This window comes from Sus scrofa, chromosome 6, assembly GCF_054392235.1.
Source record: "Sus scrofa isolate SSC_HxYL_T2T_F1_AM1 chromosome 6, Sscrofa_HxYL_maternal_Yorkshire_Landrace_v2.0, whole genome shotgun sequence".
Classification (NCBI taxonomy): domain Eukaryota; kingdom Metazoa; phylum Chordata; class Mammalia; order Artiodactyla; family Suidae; genus Sus; species Sus scrofa.
Window position 1 is genome coordinate 67,071,514 of NC_139388.1, and position 12,707 is coordinate 67,084,220.

The 12,707-nt window shown below is 45.7% G+C and overlaps 1 protein-coding gene across 1 annotated transcript in view; it reads left to right on the forward strand.

Moving 5' to 3' along the window:
- Positions 1-12,707, forward strand: part of LOC110261339 (zinc finger protein 444) — a 996,914-nt gene that overhangs the window by 674,047 nt on the left and 310,160 nt on the right. The window lies entirely within an intron of this gene.

Below are 12,707 nucleotides of genomic sequence, written 5' to 3' on the forward strand. Positions count from 1 at the left end.
AAGATGCATCTGTGACCTACATACACCACAGCTCACAGCAACACAGGATCCTTAACCCACTGACTAGGGCCAGGCATTGAACCTGCATCCTCATAGATGCTAGTTGGGTTCATTACTGCTGAGCCACAATGGGAACTCTGCATGTATTTTTTCAAATTAGTGTTTTTGCTTTTTTCCGGATATGTGCCCAGGTGTAGGATTGCTGGATTATAGGGTAGTTCTATTTTTATTGTTTACTTATTTATTTTTTGTTTTTTTTGGCCGCCCCACAGCATATGGAGTTCCTGGGCCTGGGATTAGCTCCAAGCCATAGCTGTGACCTAAGCTGCAACAGTGCCAAATCCTTTAACCCACTATGCCTATCTGGGATAGAACCTGCATCCTGGCACCACAGAGATGCTGAGGATCGCATTGCGCCACAGCAGGAACTCCTATTCTTAGTTTTTTAGGAACCTCCAACTGTTTTCCATTGTGGTGGCACCAATTTACATTCCCACCAGCAGCGGAGGAGGGTGCCTTTTCTCCCACACCTTCTCCTGCATTTCTGGGCGTTCCCAGGCTAGGGGTCGAATTAGAGCTATGGCCTCCAGCCTACACTACAGCCACAGCAATTCAGGATCTGAGCCGCGTCTGCAACCTACACCACAGCTCACGGCAACGCCGGATCGTTAACCCACGGAGCAAGGCCAGGAATTGAACCCACAACCTCATGGGTCCTGGTCGGGTTCGTTAACCACTGAGCCATGATGGGAACTTCTTTTTTTTTTTCTTTTTTTTTTTTAGGGCCACACCTGCAGCATATGGAGGTTCCCAGGCTAGGGGTCTAATCAGAGCTGTAGCTGCAGGCCCACGCCACAGCCACAGCCACCCAGATCTGAGCCACGTCTGTGACCTACGTCACAGCTCAAGCTCACGGCAATGCTGTATCCTTAACCCACTGAGTGAGGGCAGGGGTCAAACCTGCACCCTCATGGTTCCCAGGTGGATTCATTTCCACTGCACCACAACATGAACACTGGTACATTGTTTTTGTAAAGATTTGACAGGCAACAAAACACATAACAAGATAATTACATAATGCAACTAAGGTACCTGCTGTAGCTTCGAAGGGGTGTTCTCCTGGGAGCATCCCTAAACAGACTGCACGAGCCCAATGCACTGGGTGGGAGAGCTGAAGTTAACAGAGAAGCAAGGCCCGTCTTACTTCAGGGTGTGCTGGCAGCTTGGTAGGAGGCGGGCCTAGATTTGGAGCTAGGAGAGAGGCGGGAGGTCGAGGCTGCTGCTCACGCACTGCTTGAGTAAGTGCTGTCAGTGGCTGCTGCTGCCCCATGCAGCCTCCTGCCCGGGACCACGTTGCCTCTGTGCCCTGCAGCCCAGGCTTCTCCCTGGCCTTCGCCACCTCAGATCTGGTGCAGCAGTGTGACATGGAGTGAGCAGGGCTGGAGTGCTGGCTTGTTTCGGCAGGCGTGCTCTCGGAGACAGCCTGGAGTGGTCCTCCTCCTCCCTCTCCGTCCTGCCTTGGGGGGAACCAGAATGCACCCCCTCTGCACGAGTGGCGTCTAGGCTTCCCATAGAGCCCGTTAGTACCGAGGTTGGCCAACCAGCCAAGGGTGCTCACCTCCCCTGGATGGGACCCCAGGACTGGGGGACCCAATCGGAGGCTCTCGTCACTCAGGCCCCAGGTTAGAATCCACTTGTGTCATCATCTCCCTTTTCCTCTGGCTCTTCTCGCAGGTGCATGTGTCCCAGCTGAGTTGCTTTTCTTCCCTTCCTACCAGACGACCCGTGGCTGTCGTACAGCCTTGCTCATACACGAGCCCTTCTGCCAGGTTCCCCTTAGTTTTCAGTGAGAACTGCTCCCCATGTAGATGAATTTTTGACGTGTTTGCCGGGGGAGGTGAGCTCCACGTTCTTCCTCCACCGTCTTGATCGATGTCCAATAATCTCCCTTTTTATTGAGTTAAAGCCAATGGATTTAGAACCTTCACTACATCTTCAAAATCTCATCTCTGCTGTACAACCTCAACTGATCATGCTGTGATGCCAGGAAATCATGGGCACCATCTTCGAGTTCCACCTACCACAGTATCCAGCCTAGAATTTGAAATGCGACCGTATATTCTGCATGCCATTCATCACCAGCAAGTCTGTGCATTTCCTGTACGTTTCTCTCTTTGGGGACTGGTCCCTCTGTATAGTTTATCCATGTCTGTGGTGGAGTCTATCTCACGACTGTGTATGCACTTTTATGCAGCAGCTGCCCTGCTTCCTTGTGGCTTCTCCGGGTGTAGCTCAGGGTCAGCCAACTCTAAGATGGAGGTTCAAGTACAAAAGATTTTTGGGGGAATAACACTAGTAACAGAAAGAAAAGCAAAAAGGGAGGAAAGCAGGATCAGGCAGGAGGCGTTGTGAGACCAGCCTGCTGCCAGCCGTAAGCTCCGGCTCCAGGAGTCTCGTGTTGGGTGCAAACATCCAGGGCTGTGGACCACGGCCTTGCTTGCCTAGTGGCCCAAGAAATGTGACCTGGGCTCCTAAGGAGCCCGCAGCTGACAGCAGGTCTCTCTCTGCTGAGGAAGCAAGGCTGAACCCTGGCCTGGGAACGTCCACATGCTCTGGGGGCGGGGGCTGGGGTGGGGAGGCTGCAGTTCTTCACTCGGGTTACCAAGCCTTGCCCTCAGCTCCCCCAGGTTCCAAGCCCCTGGAGTGCGGGCCTGATCCTCTGTCAGTTCAGTCCTAGACTTCTCCATCAGGAACAGAAGGCACAGTGCCCCGGGCCACGATGCTTTTTAAAGGTCTGCCAAATTGGCATCGCTTTTTTTTTTTTTTTTTTTTTTTTTTGCTTTGGAGGGCCGCACCCGCAGCATATGGAAGTTCCCAGGCTAGGGGTCCAATCAGAGCTGCAGCTGCCAGACACAGCCACGCAGGATCCGAACCGCGTCTGGGAGCTACACCATGCACAGCTCATAGCAACACTGGATGCTTAACCCACCGAGCGAGGCCAGGGATTGAACCGCGTCCTCAGGGATGCCAGTCGGGTTCGTTTCTGCTGCGTCACAATGGGAACTCTGGTATCCCTTCTTTGGTGCCTCGTTTTTTCAGATTTTTTATTACTGCTGCTGCCCAGGTGTGTAATACCAGCCGAGTGTCCTCTCTGTGCTCCAGACCAACGCCGCCTCCGATGGGCTTCCTGGGCTTGAAGGAACATGTACATGCCCCAAATCAAATGCCAGTGCTTCCCCCAGCCCGAGCTCCTCCAGCATCGCCTGTCTTGGTCGCCAGCGTTTCCGTTCTTTCCCTGGTGCAGGCAAAATCTCCACTGGTGTCCGGACTCTTCTAATTCATGTCCTACATGTGACTGGACAGCAGGTCCTGCCAGTGTCACACTCACATCTACCTGGAATGCAGCCTGCTCTCTCTGCCTGCCTGGCTGTCAGCATCTCTTAGAGTGACCGTGGCACCAGCCTCCCTGCTTCCACCCCAGCCACCAAGTCAGTGTCCCCGTAACAGCCTGCGAGCTGCCATGGCTTCTACCTCCTTTGCTCAGAACTTCTGAAGGCTCTCGGCTCCCTCAGGGAGTTCACACCACAGCCTGGGAGGCAGCCTAGGCAGCCACGCTTTTCCTTCCCGCTCTCTGCTTCGCTCCGCTCCAGCCACACTGGTCTTCTCCCTGGTACTCAAGAGACAGGATACGCTCCCCCTCGAGGACTCTGCATTTGCTGCGCCCCTTGTCTGGAATACGTTTCCACCAGACATCTGCCCAGCTCCTTTCCTCTCCTATATAAGTCTTTATTCATACCTGGCACATGCTAGGTGTTCAGTGAATACTCACTGGCTGAAAACCAGTCGGTTGGCTTTTTGGCCCCAACTGTTCGTTGCCCCCCCTGAAAGAGGATTACACGTCCCCATGTGTTGTAGTGACTTGCACAGCCTTCCTGCACGAGTGGGAAGGAGGCCTATTATGTCACCTGTCTATCCACCTACGTGTGTGATATACACCAATATCTGTATTTGTATATATTTGTATTTTTCCCCAGGTCTGAAAACTGGATTCAGAAACAGAGTTAACCAGAAAGCAGGGCATTTCTCTTTGAACCATATGCGATCCTCAAAACAGAAAGATTCACACAGGGTGAGCTACACCCTTCCACATATGGCCGAGACCAGGAATGCGAGGCCCTGGAGGAAACAGTGATTCAGGACACAGGCTTCAAGAATAATAAATTGGGGGAGTTCCCGTTGTGGCTCCATGAGACTGTAGGTTTGATCCCTGGCATCACTCAGTGCATTAAGAATCTGGTGTTGCTGTGGATGTGGTGTTAGGCTGGCAGCTGCGGCTCCAATTAGACCCCTAGCCTGGAACATCCATGTGCCACAAGTGTGGGCCCTAAAAAGCAAAAAAATAAATATAAAAAATAAAAAAGAAGAAATTTGGGAAAAAGTTAATTAGAACTCAGTTCTTCTTCCACCATACGATGACATCAGAGAAGTCATACTCAGGAGAGATCATATAAATATAATGAGTGTAGAGAAGTCTGAACAGAGCTGAGCCCTTACAGCCATGAGGAACTTCACTCAGGAGAAAACCTTACAAATGTGTTGCGTGTGGGAGAGTCTTTACTGAGAAAATCGCCTTTCAGTACATTTTGAACTTGGAACTTATACAGGAGAAAAATCCTATAAAGGTACAAATGATCCCTTTTTCATATGAGAGAATTTATATGTATGAGAACCCTCACTTTTGCAGGGAATTCAGGAAATTACGTCCAAGGAGTGACTGTTTTATGCTACATCCAAGAATCTGTGATGGAGAGAAACCCCACAATGTGATCATGCGGGGGAAGCTTTCACGCTTTTCTCTTTGCTCGACATCACAGCACACACTGGAGAGGAGGCTATGGATATATTCCTCGCAGGAAAGGGTTTAGGCATGGTTCGGCACTTATGATGCCACATCAGAGAACTCATACTGGGAAAACCCTATACATGTAATCAGTATGGAAGAGCCTTCAGGAAGCATCCTCACTTTATCAAGTGCAAGAGAACTCATACTAGAGGCCATTGTAAGCCAATGTCACCCGGCTTTCAACTACGGCTTTCATCGTATTTAACACCAGGAAGTTCAGGTAGATTAAAGAGATTCATTGACTACAATTCATATGAAAAAGCTGTTGGTTGGAATTCCATTTTCCTTAAAGTCAGAAATAAACCACAAAGGAGGCAAAAATCCACAAATTATCTTTGATCCATAAACATGTACCCAAATGTAATAAGGCTCTGTACTTGCGGTTCCCTGCAGTCACAGATAAGGATGTGTGAGCAGCGACGCTCTTCCTATGCCCTTGATTTGCCATAGAAACATCATTTAATGAGACTCAGGGTCTGTACCTGATGAACAATGTCTCATAGAAATGACTATCATATGGGAATTCCTGTCGTGGCGCAGTGGTTAACGAATCCGACTAGGAACCATGAGGTTGCGGGTTCGATCCCTGCCCTTGCTCAGTGGGTTAAGGATCCGGCGTTGCTGTGAGCTGTGGTGTAGGTTGCAGACGTGGCTTGGATCCCGTGTTGCTGTGGCTCTGGCGTAGGCCAGGGGCTGCAGCTCCGATTCGACCCCTAGCCTGGGAACCTCCATATGCCGTGGGAGCGGCCCAAAGAAATAGCAAAAAAGACAAAAAAAAAGAAATGACTACCATAGAGAATAAAAGTGTTATCAATGACAACGGCATATTTTTTACATCACATATGAACCAGAGAACCACCAAATGTGGAGTGTCAAGCAGAGAAAATTTATCTTTAAATATCATGGGGATTCATATATGTACAATTTTATAGCAGTCACAGAGGAGGGCTGAAAAACATGCCATCCATTTCTTTCTTGCACAGTCCTGTCAAGCGAATCAGAGAGCTTTAAACTAACTCCCCAATGTTTCCAAAATGGTGTTCTACTACTAACTTTAAGACAGGTATCATAAAGCATCATTTGCATCTTCATGTTTCTAGGGGCATAGCCAATGTCCTAGCAGGATTTAAAAGACATACCACAGGCAAAACTACTAGATCTCATCAATTAATTCTGTAAAGTTGCAGGCTACGAAACTAATATGGAGAAATGTGTTGAGTTTCTATACACTAACAATGAACTATCAGAAAGAGAAATTAAGAAAATACTCCCAGTTACAATTGCATCAGAAAGAATAAAATACCTAGGAATAAATCTAAATAAGGAGGTAAAAGACCTGTACTGGGAAAACTATAAGATATTGGTGAATAAAATTGAAGATGACACAGATGTAAAGATGCATTGTGCTCATGAACTGGAAGAAATTATATTATTAAACTGAACATACTACCCAAGGCAACTGACAGATTCAATTTGATCCCTATCAAAATTCCATGGCATTTTTCACAGAACTAGAACAAATAATTGTAAAATTTGTATGGAAACACAAAAGACCCCAAATAGCCAAAATAATCCTGAGAAAGAAAAACAAAGCTACAGGTACTACACTTTCTTGTTTCAAACTATATTACAAAGATACAATAATGAAAAAAGTATGGAACTGGTGCAAAAACAGACCAATGGAACAGAACAGAAAACCCAGAAGTGAACCCATGTTTATGTGGGCAATTAATCTATGACAAAGGAAACAAGAATATACAATGGGGAAAAGATGGTCTCTTCAATAAATGGTGTTGGGAAAACTGGAAAGATACACACAAAAGAATGAAACTAGACTACTTTCTCAGACTATGCACAAAAACAAATTCAAAATGGATTAAAGACTTATATGGAAGACCTGAAACAATAAAGCTTATAGAAGAAAACACAAACAGTACAATCTTTGACACTGGTCTTCATAATTTTTTTTGGTGAGGGGGGATATGTCTCCTCAGGCAGGGGAAACAAAAGCAAAAGTAAACAAATATGACATCAAACTAAAAAGCTCTTGCACAGCAAGGGAAACCATCAACAAAATGAAAAAGTAACCTACTGAATGGTTAAAGATGCTTGGAATTGATATTTCAGATAAGGGATTAATATTCAAAATATACAGACCAAGGAAGTCAAAGACTTATATGCTGAGAACTGTAAAACATTAATCAAGGAAATTAAAGAGGATTCAAAGAAATGGAAAGATATTCCATGATCTTGAATTAGAAGCATTAACATTATTAAAATGGCCATACTACCCAAAGCAATCTACAGATTCAATGCAATCTCTATCAAATTAACAATGACATTTGTCACAGAACTAGAACAAACAATCCAGAAATTTATATGGAACCATAAAAGACCCAGAATTGCCAAAGTAATCCTGAGGAACAAAAACCAAGCAGGAGGCATAACTCTTCCAGACTTTAAACAATATTACGAAGCTACACTACTCAAGACAGTATGGTACTGGTACAAAAACAGACATACAGACCAATGGAACAGAATGGAGAGCCCAGAAATAAACCCTGACACCTATGGTCAATTAATCTTTGACAAAGGAGGCAAGAATATAAAATGGGAAAAGGACAGTCTCTTCAGGAAATGGTGCTGGGAAAACTGGACAACTACATGTAAATCAATGAAAACAGAACACACCCTCACACCATGCACAGAACAAACTCAAAATGGCTAAAAGATTTAAACATTAAGACGAGACACCATAAAACTGTGATGATTGTTGCACAACTATTAATGTAATAAAATTAATTGAGTAATTAAAAAAAAACTCCTAGAATGGAATACAGGCAAAGCATTCTCTGACATCAACCATACAAATGTTTTCCTACGTCCAGTCTCCCAAAGCAATAGAAATAAAAACAAAAATAAACCAATGGGACCGAATCAAACTTAAAGTTTTGCACAGAAAACAAAACCATAAAAAAAAAAAAAAAAGACAACCTAAGGAATGGGAGAAAATATTTGCAAATGATGAAACTGAGAAGGGCTTAATCTCCAAAAGATGTAAACAACCCATACAGGATGACCTGCTTACCTGACTCAGAGTCACTCCTTCAGAGGTGGACACACAAGAAGCAGAGCCACTGTGGTCAGCAAGAAAGGCCAAGTGACCTCAGCTCTGGCCCCAGAGCCACTTCCAAGAGGCTACAGAAGAGGCAGAGAGACACTCCAGAGTTCCAAGGATATAAGGGGAAAACACACAGTGGGGCCAAGGACATGTGGATTCATCAAATTACACACGGAGACCTACATACAGGTCTTTCCTTCACTCTTCACAGGGGTGGCCTGAGCCCTATTTGGTGAAAAAAAGGTGCTGGAAACAAACCATATACCTCAATTCAAAATAAACTGTGCCAATTTGCTGAAGTACAAGATGAATCCCCTGCCACCACGCACAGAAAAAAGCTCTATGATTATTACTGTATGGTATTGATGGCTGTTAAGTCTAAATTTACTGGAAAGAAAAATAATTTTTTGAACTAGCACTTTCCAGGGCATTTCTCCTTAAGATGAGTTTGAATCCAACTTGTTTGCTCTTGTGAAGAATGGCAGTCAGTTCCTTCCTTCACATTTTGAGGAAGAAAGTACGAGGTCCAAGGGCAGGCTCCCAAAGCGTCCTGTGCAATCCTGTTTGCTCTCGTGTTGAGCCTACTGATGGCTTGGGATTTACAGCTGCCCTTCCTATCCTGGACCTTTGATAGTCGTCTTCATTTATTCATTTTACTTGTGTGTCTCTTCAGAAGTGTATCTTCCCGTAGGTTTCTTCCATTTCCCAACGACGAATCCCAGATATTTCGTCTTTACGCTTCTACTGTGAAAGGAACCTCCTTTTTAATATACTTATTAAGATTACAAAGATTTTGTGTGTACTTGATTTATATATCTTTATTCCTATTTGTCTGGTTTATTGCAATCTTACTGATTTATTTATTTTTATTATTTTTTTTACTGATTTTTTAAAAATTCCAATCAGATTTTTTTTTTTTTTTTTTGTCTTTTTGCTATTTCTTTGGGCCGCTCCTGCGGCATATGGAGGTTCCCAGGCTAGGGGTCGAATCGGAGCTGTAGCTGCCAGCCTACGCTGGAGCCACAGCAACGCGGGATCCGAGCCGCGTCTGCAACCTACACCACAGCTCACGGCAACGCCGGATCGTTAACCCACTGAGCAAGGGCAGGGATCAAACCCGCAACCTCATGGTTCCTAGTCGGATTCGTTAACCACTGCGCCACGACGGGAACTCCAACTGGGTCACTTTGCTTTACAGTAGATTCTTTTTCTTCTTTTTAAAATGACTTTAAACTTGTGTTCCCCTTCACATGGAACACTTTGAGATGCGCTGTGTGATGAGCTAAGAGAACAACGGTGAGTGGAAATCAAGCCACAGGTCTACAATTCAGGTGACTGCCATCAGCTGCCACAGTGATTTGGTCAATATGTAGTTTTATATCTCTTATTTTCAGTCATACATTGTTTAAATTAAACCAAAAGGAGTTCCCATCATGGCACAGTGTGTTGAGAATACATCCACAGTGGTCTGGGTTGTTGCAGAGGCACAGGTTCAATCTCCAGTCCAGTTCAGTGGGTTAAAGGATTTGGCATTGCAGCACCTGCAGCATAGCTCACAGCTGTGGCTCCTGGTCTGGGAACTTCCATATGCCACAAGTGCAGCCATAAAATTTAACACAAAAACAAAAAAACAAATAGTAGACTACTGCTTTTAAAAAGCATATGAATAAATGTTAATATATTTTGGAACTCCCAGGTGGCACAGCATATGAAGGAGCGGACACTGTTTCCGCCATGACTTGGGTTGCTGCTGTGTCTCAGGTTCTACTCCTGGCCTTGGAACTTTTGCATGCCACGGACATGATCAAACATCTTAAAAAAGAAGGTGAATATATTTCAACTATTTAGTATCTCAATAAAGAGGTTTGTCAGACTATATACAGAGTATATTAGGAGAAGAAAAATGCAAATTAAACTCTGCAATTGAATGAAACAATTAGTACTGCTAATCCAGCCTTTTTTTCTTTTTCGGGCCCCTCGGGGCAGCATATGGAGAGTCCCAGGCTAGGGGTGGAATCAGAGCTGCAGCTGCCATAGCAATGCAGGATCCAAGCCAAGTCTTCGACCTACACCACAGCTCATGGCAACACCAGATGCTTAACCCACTGAAAGAGGCCAGGGATTAAACCCAAGTCCTCATGGATACTAGTCGGGTTCGCTACTGCTGAGTCATGACAGGAACCTCCAATGCATAATATTTTTGGTATTTTACATGCAATTAATATTTAACATTTGTTCAGAATTTAAAAAAAAAAATTTTAGGGCTACATCCATGGCATATGGAAGTTCCTGGGCTAGGGGTTGAATTGGAGCTGTAGCTGCCAACCTACACCACAGCCACAGCAACCCCAGATTTGAGTCACATCTGCGAGGAAATGCTAGATCCTTAACCCACTGAGTGAGGCCAGGGATCAAACCCATATCCTCGTGGATATTACTGGGTTTGTTACCACTCAGCCACAACAGGCTGAATGAAATGTTTGTAATATAATCAAATAGCACGCTTTATTCGCTAAGTGAGAAAAATAACAGGCAATTCATTATTAAAGGTTGTATTAAAGTGGCATTCATGAGTCAGTCCTAAATAACATACTTATTTAAAGTTGCCTTTTAACCTCAAATCTTGTTTTAATCCTATATGCAGAAAGAATTGAAAAAACTTCCACGGGGGCTTGCTTCCTTAATATGTCAAGGCCCCACTTAACGGTGAACCACCAGAGGCATCCCCAGTCACATTCAAAACGATACAATAATTTGGCCACCTAATTGCCATTACACTGCCTGGGGCTACACAACATGAAAAACTGAATGTCAAAATACAGAAAAGAGGGAGTTCCCGTCGTGGCGCAGTGGTTAACGAATCCGACTAGGAACCATGAGGTTGCGGGTTCGATCCCTGCCCTTGTTCAGTGGGTTAAGGATCCGGCGTTGCCGTGAGCTGTGGTGTAGGTTGCAGATGCGGCTCGGATCCCGTGTTGCTGTGGCTCTGGTGTAGGCCGGTGGCTACAGCTCCGATTCAACCCCTAGCCTGGGAACCTCCATATGCCGCAGGAGCGGCCCAAAGAAATAGCAGAAAGACAAAAAAACAAACAAACAAACAAACAAAAAACAGAAAAGAGGCCTAAATTATTAAATGAATAGGGGTGTTTTATCTACAATAGCTAAAAAAAATCCTAGGAAATGCTGTTAGAATAAGGAACACCTGTATGGTCTCTGGCTAAGTACGAACACGAAAAAGTCAACAGACTTAAGGTCTTAATAGCAGCAAATACGATGAACAATGTGATGTGCAGCCTGCACATGGATGTGTCCCACAGTGACCACAGAACTTAACAACTCCTGGAACAAATTTAGTATGCGGTGGACAGAATGACCCAAATAGAGCACAGGGCTGCTGGAACCTGCTAGGAAATCCCAAGGAAGTGAGGAGACTACACTGGGCCGGCGCTGAGAAGGAGAGGAGAGCCCCAAGCAGCAACGGGAGAACATCAGAGCTTAGACCCTGGAACCTGAGACACCAGACACTGGACTCTGAGGAAGACATGAAAATATTTTGTCCCAGATGCTTCAATATGATGAGAGGGGGAATGCATCCAAGGAAAAAGAGCAAACACCACGTCTGAGGCAGCCAAAGACTTCTTTCACTTCCTAAACATGGACATCTAGCTCGCAAGTGAGGACACTGGGCAGAGCATCTTGTCCAGCGTCCTCCAACTGCCTGACAAAGATCCTTTGCTGAACCTTTTCCCCAGGAAGGCCCATGCGTGTACTTCCTCGTACACACATTTCCTCCACTTTAGCAAGAATCCTAAGTCAGTTTATCAAGAATTCCTTACTTCTCACATCTGATCAAAATCATCGTCCCCAGTATCTCTCCCAGGTGATATTCCATCACCCCAGCCTGCCTTCAGTAAAAAAACCTATCAGCTTGTTTCAAAATACCCCTAGACTTGATGTCTCTTCCTAATTTTCTACCCACCAACTACCCCCCACCTCCACCCCCCTCCCCAATCCTTGACTATAAAGCAGAATTCAGCTCAGTTCTACAATGAAGTCACCCAACCCCTGTTAAAACAGTTTATTGAGTAAAATCTATTTCCACCGCTTTAACTACCGTCCTGCTCTGGTTTATCGTTGACAACCCCCACGCCCCATGCCTTGAGTCCACGTGACAATGCCCTACTCCCCACAACTTGGGTGGACAGTTAGTCCTGGCCCCTCCGCACTGTCCATGGGCCCGACCCCGCTCCCCTCCCTGGGCCTGGCGGACGTTCAGCTTCGTCCTCTGCACACTTCCGGGCAGGCCCGTCTCCCCTTCCCTCCTCAGGTATATACATATATGTGAACATATATATATATACTTGTGTGTCTTTTTTTTCAGGTCTGCACACTGCAACATATGGACGTTCCCAGGATACAGGTGGAATGGGAGCTACAGCGGCCGGCCTACAGCACACCCACAGATAGGCCAGATTCAAGCGGTTTCTGCAACCTACACCAACGTTGGATCCTTACTCCACTAAGCGAGGCCAGGGATCAAACCTGCGTCCTCAGGGATACTAATTAGGTTCGTTACCCCTGAGCCAGGACGGAAACTCCCCTTCTCTGGCATATTGCCCGCTCCCCTCCAGAACACCTCCCACCATTCCAAACCGCCCCTTCTTCCTCTCCGTTAGGCGTGGA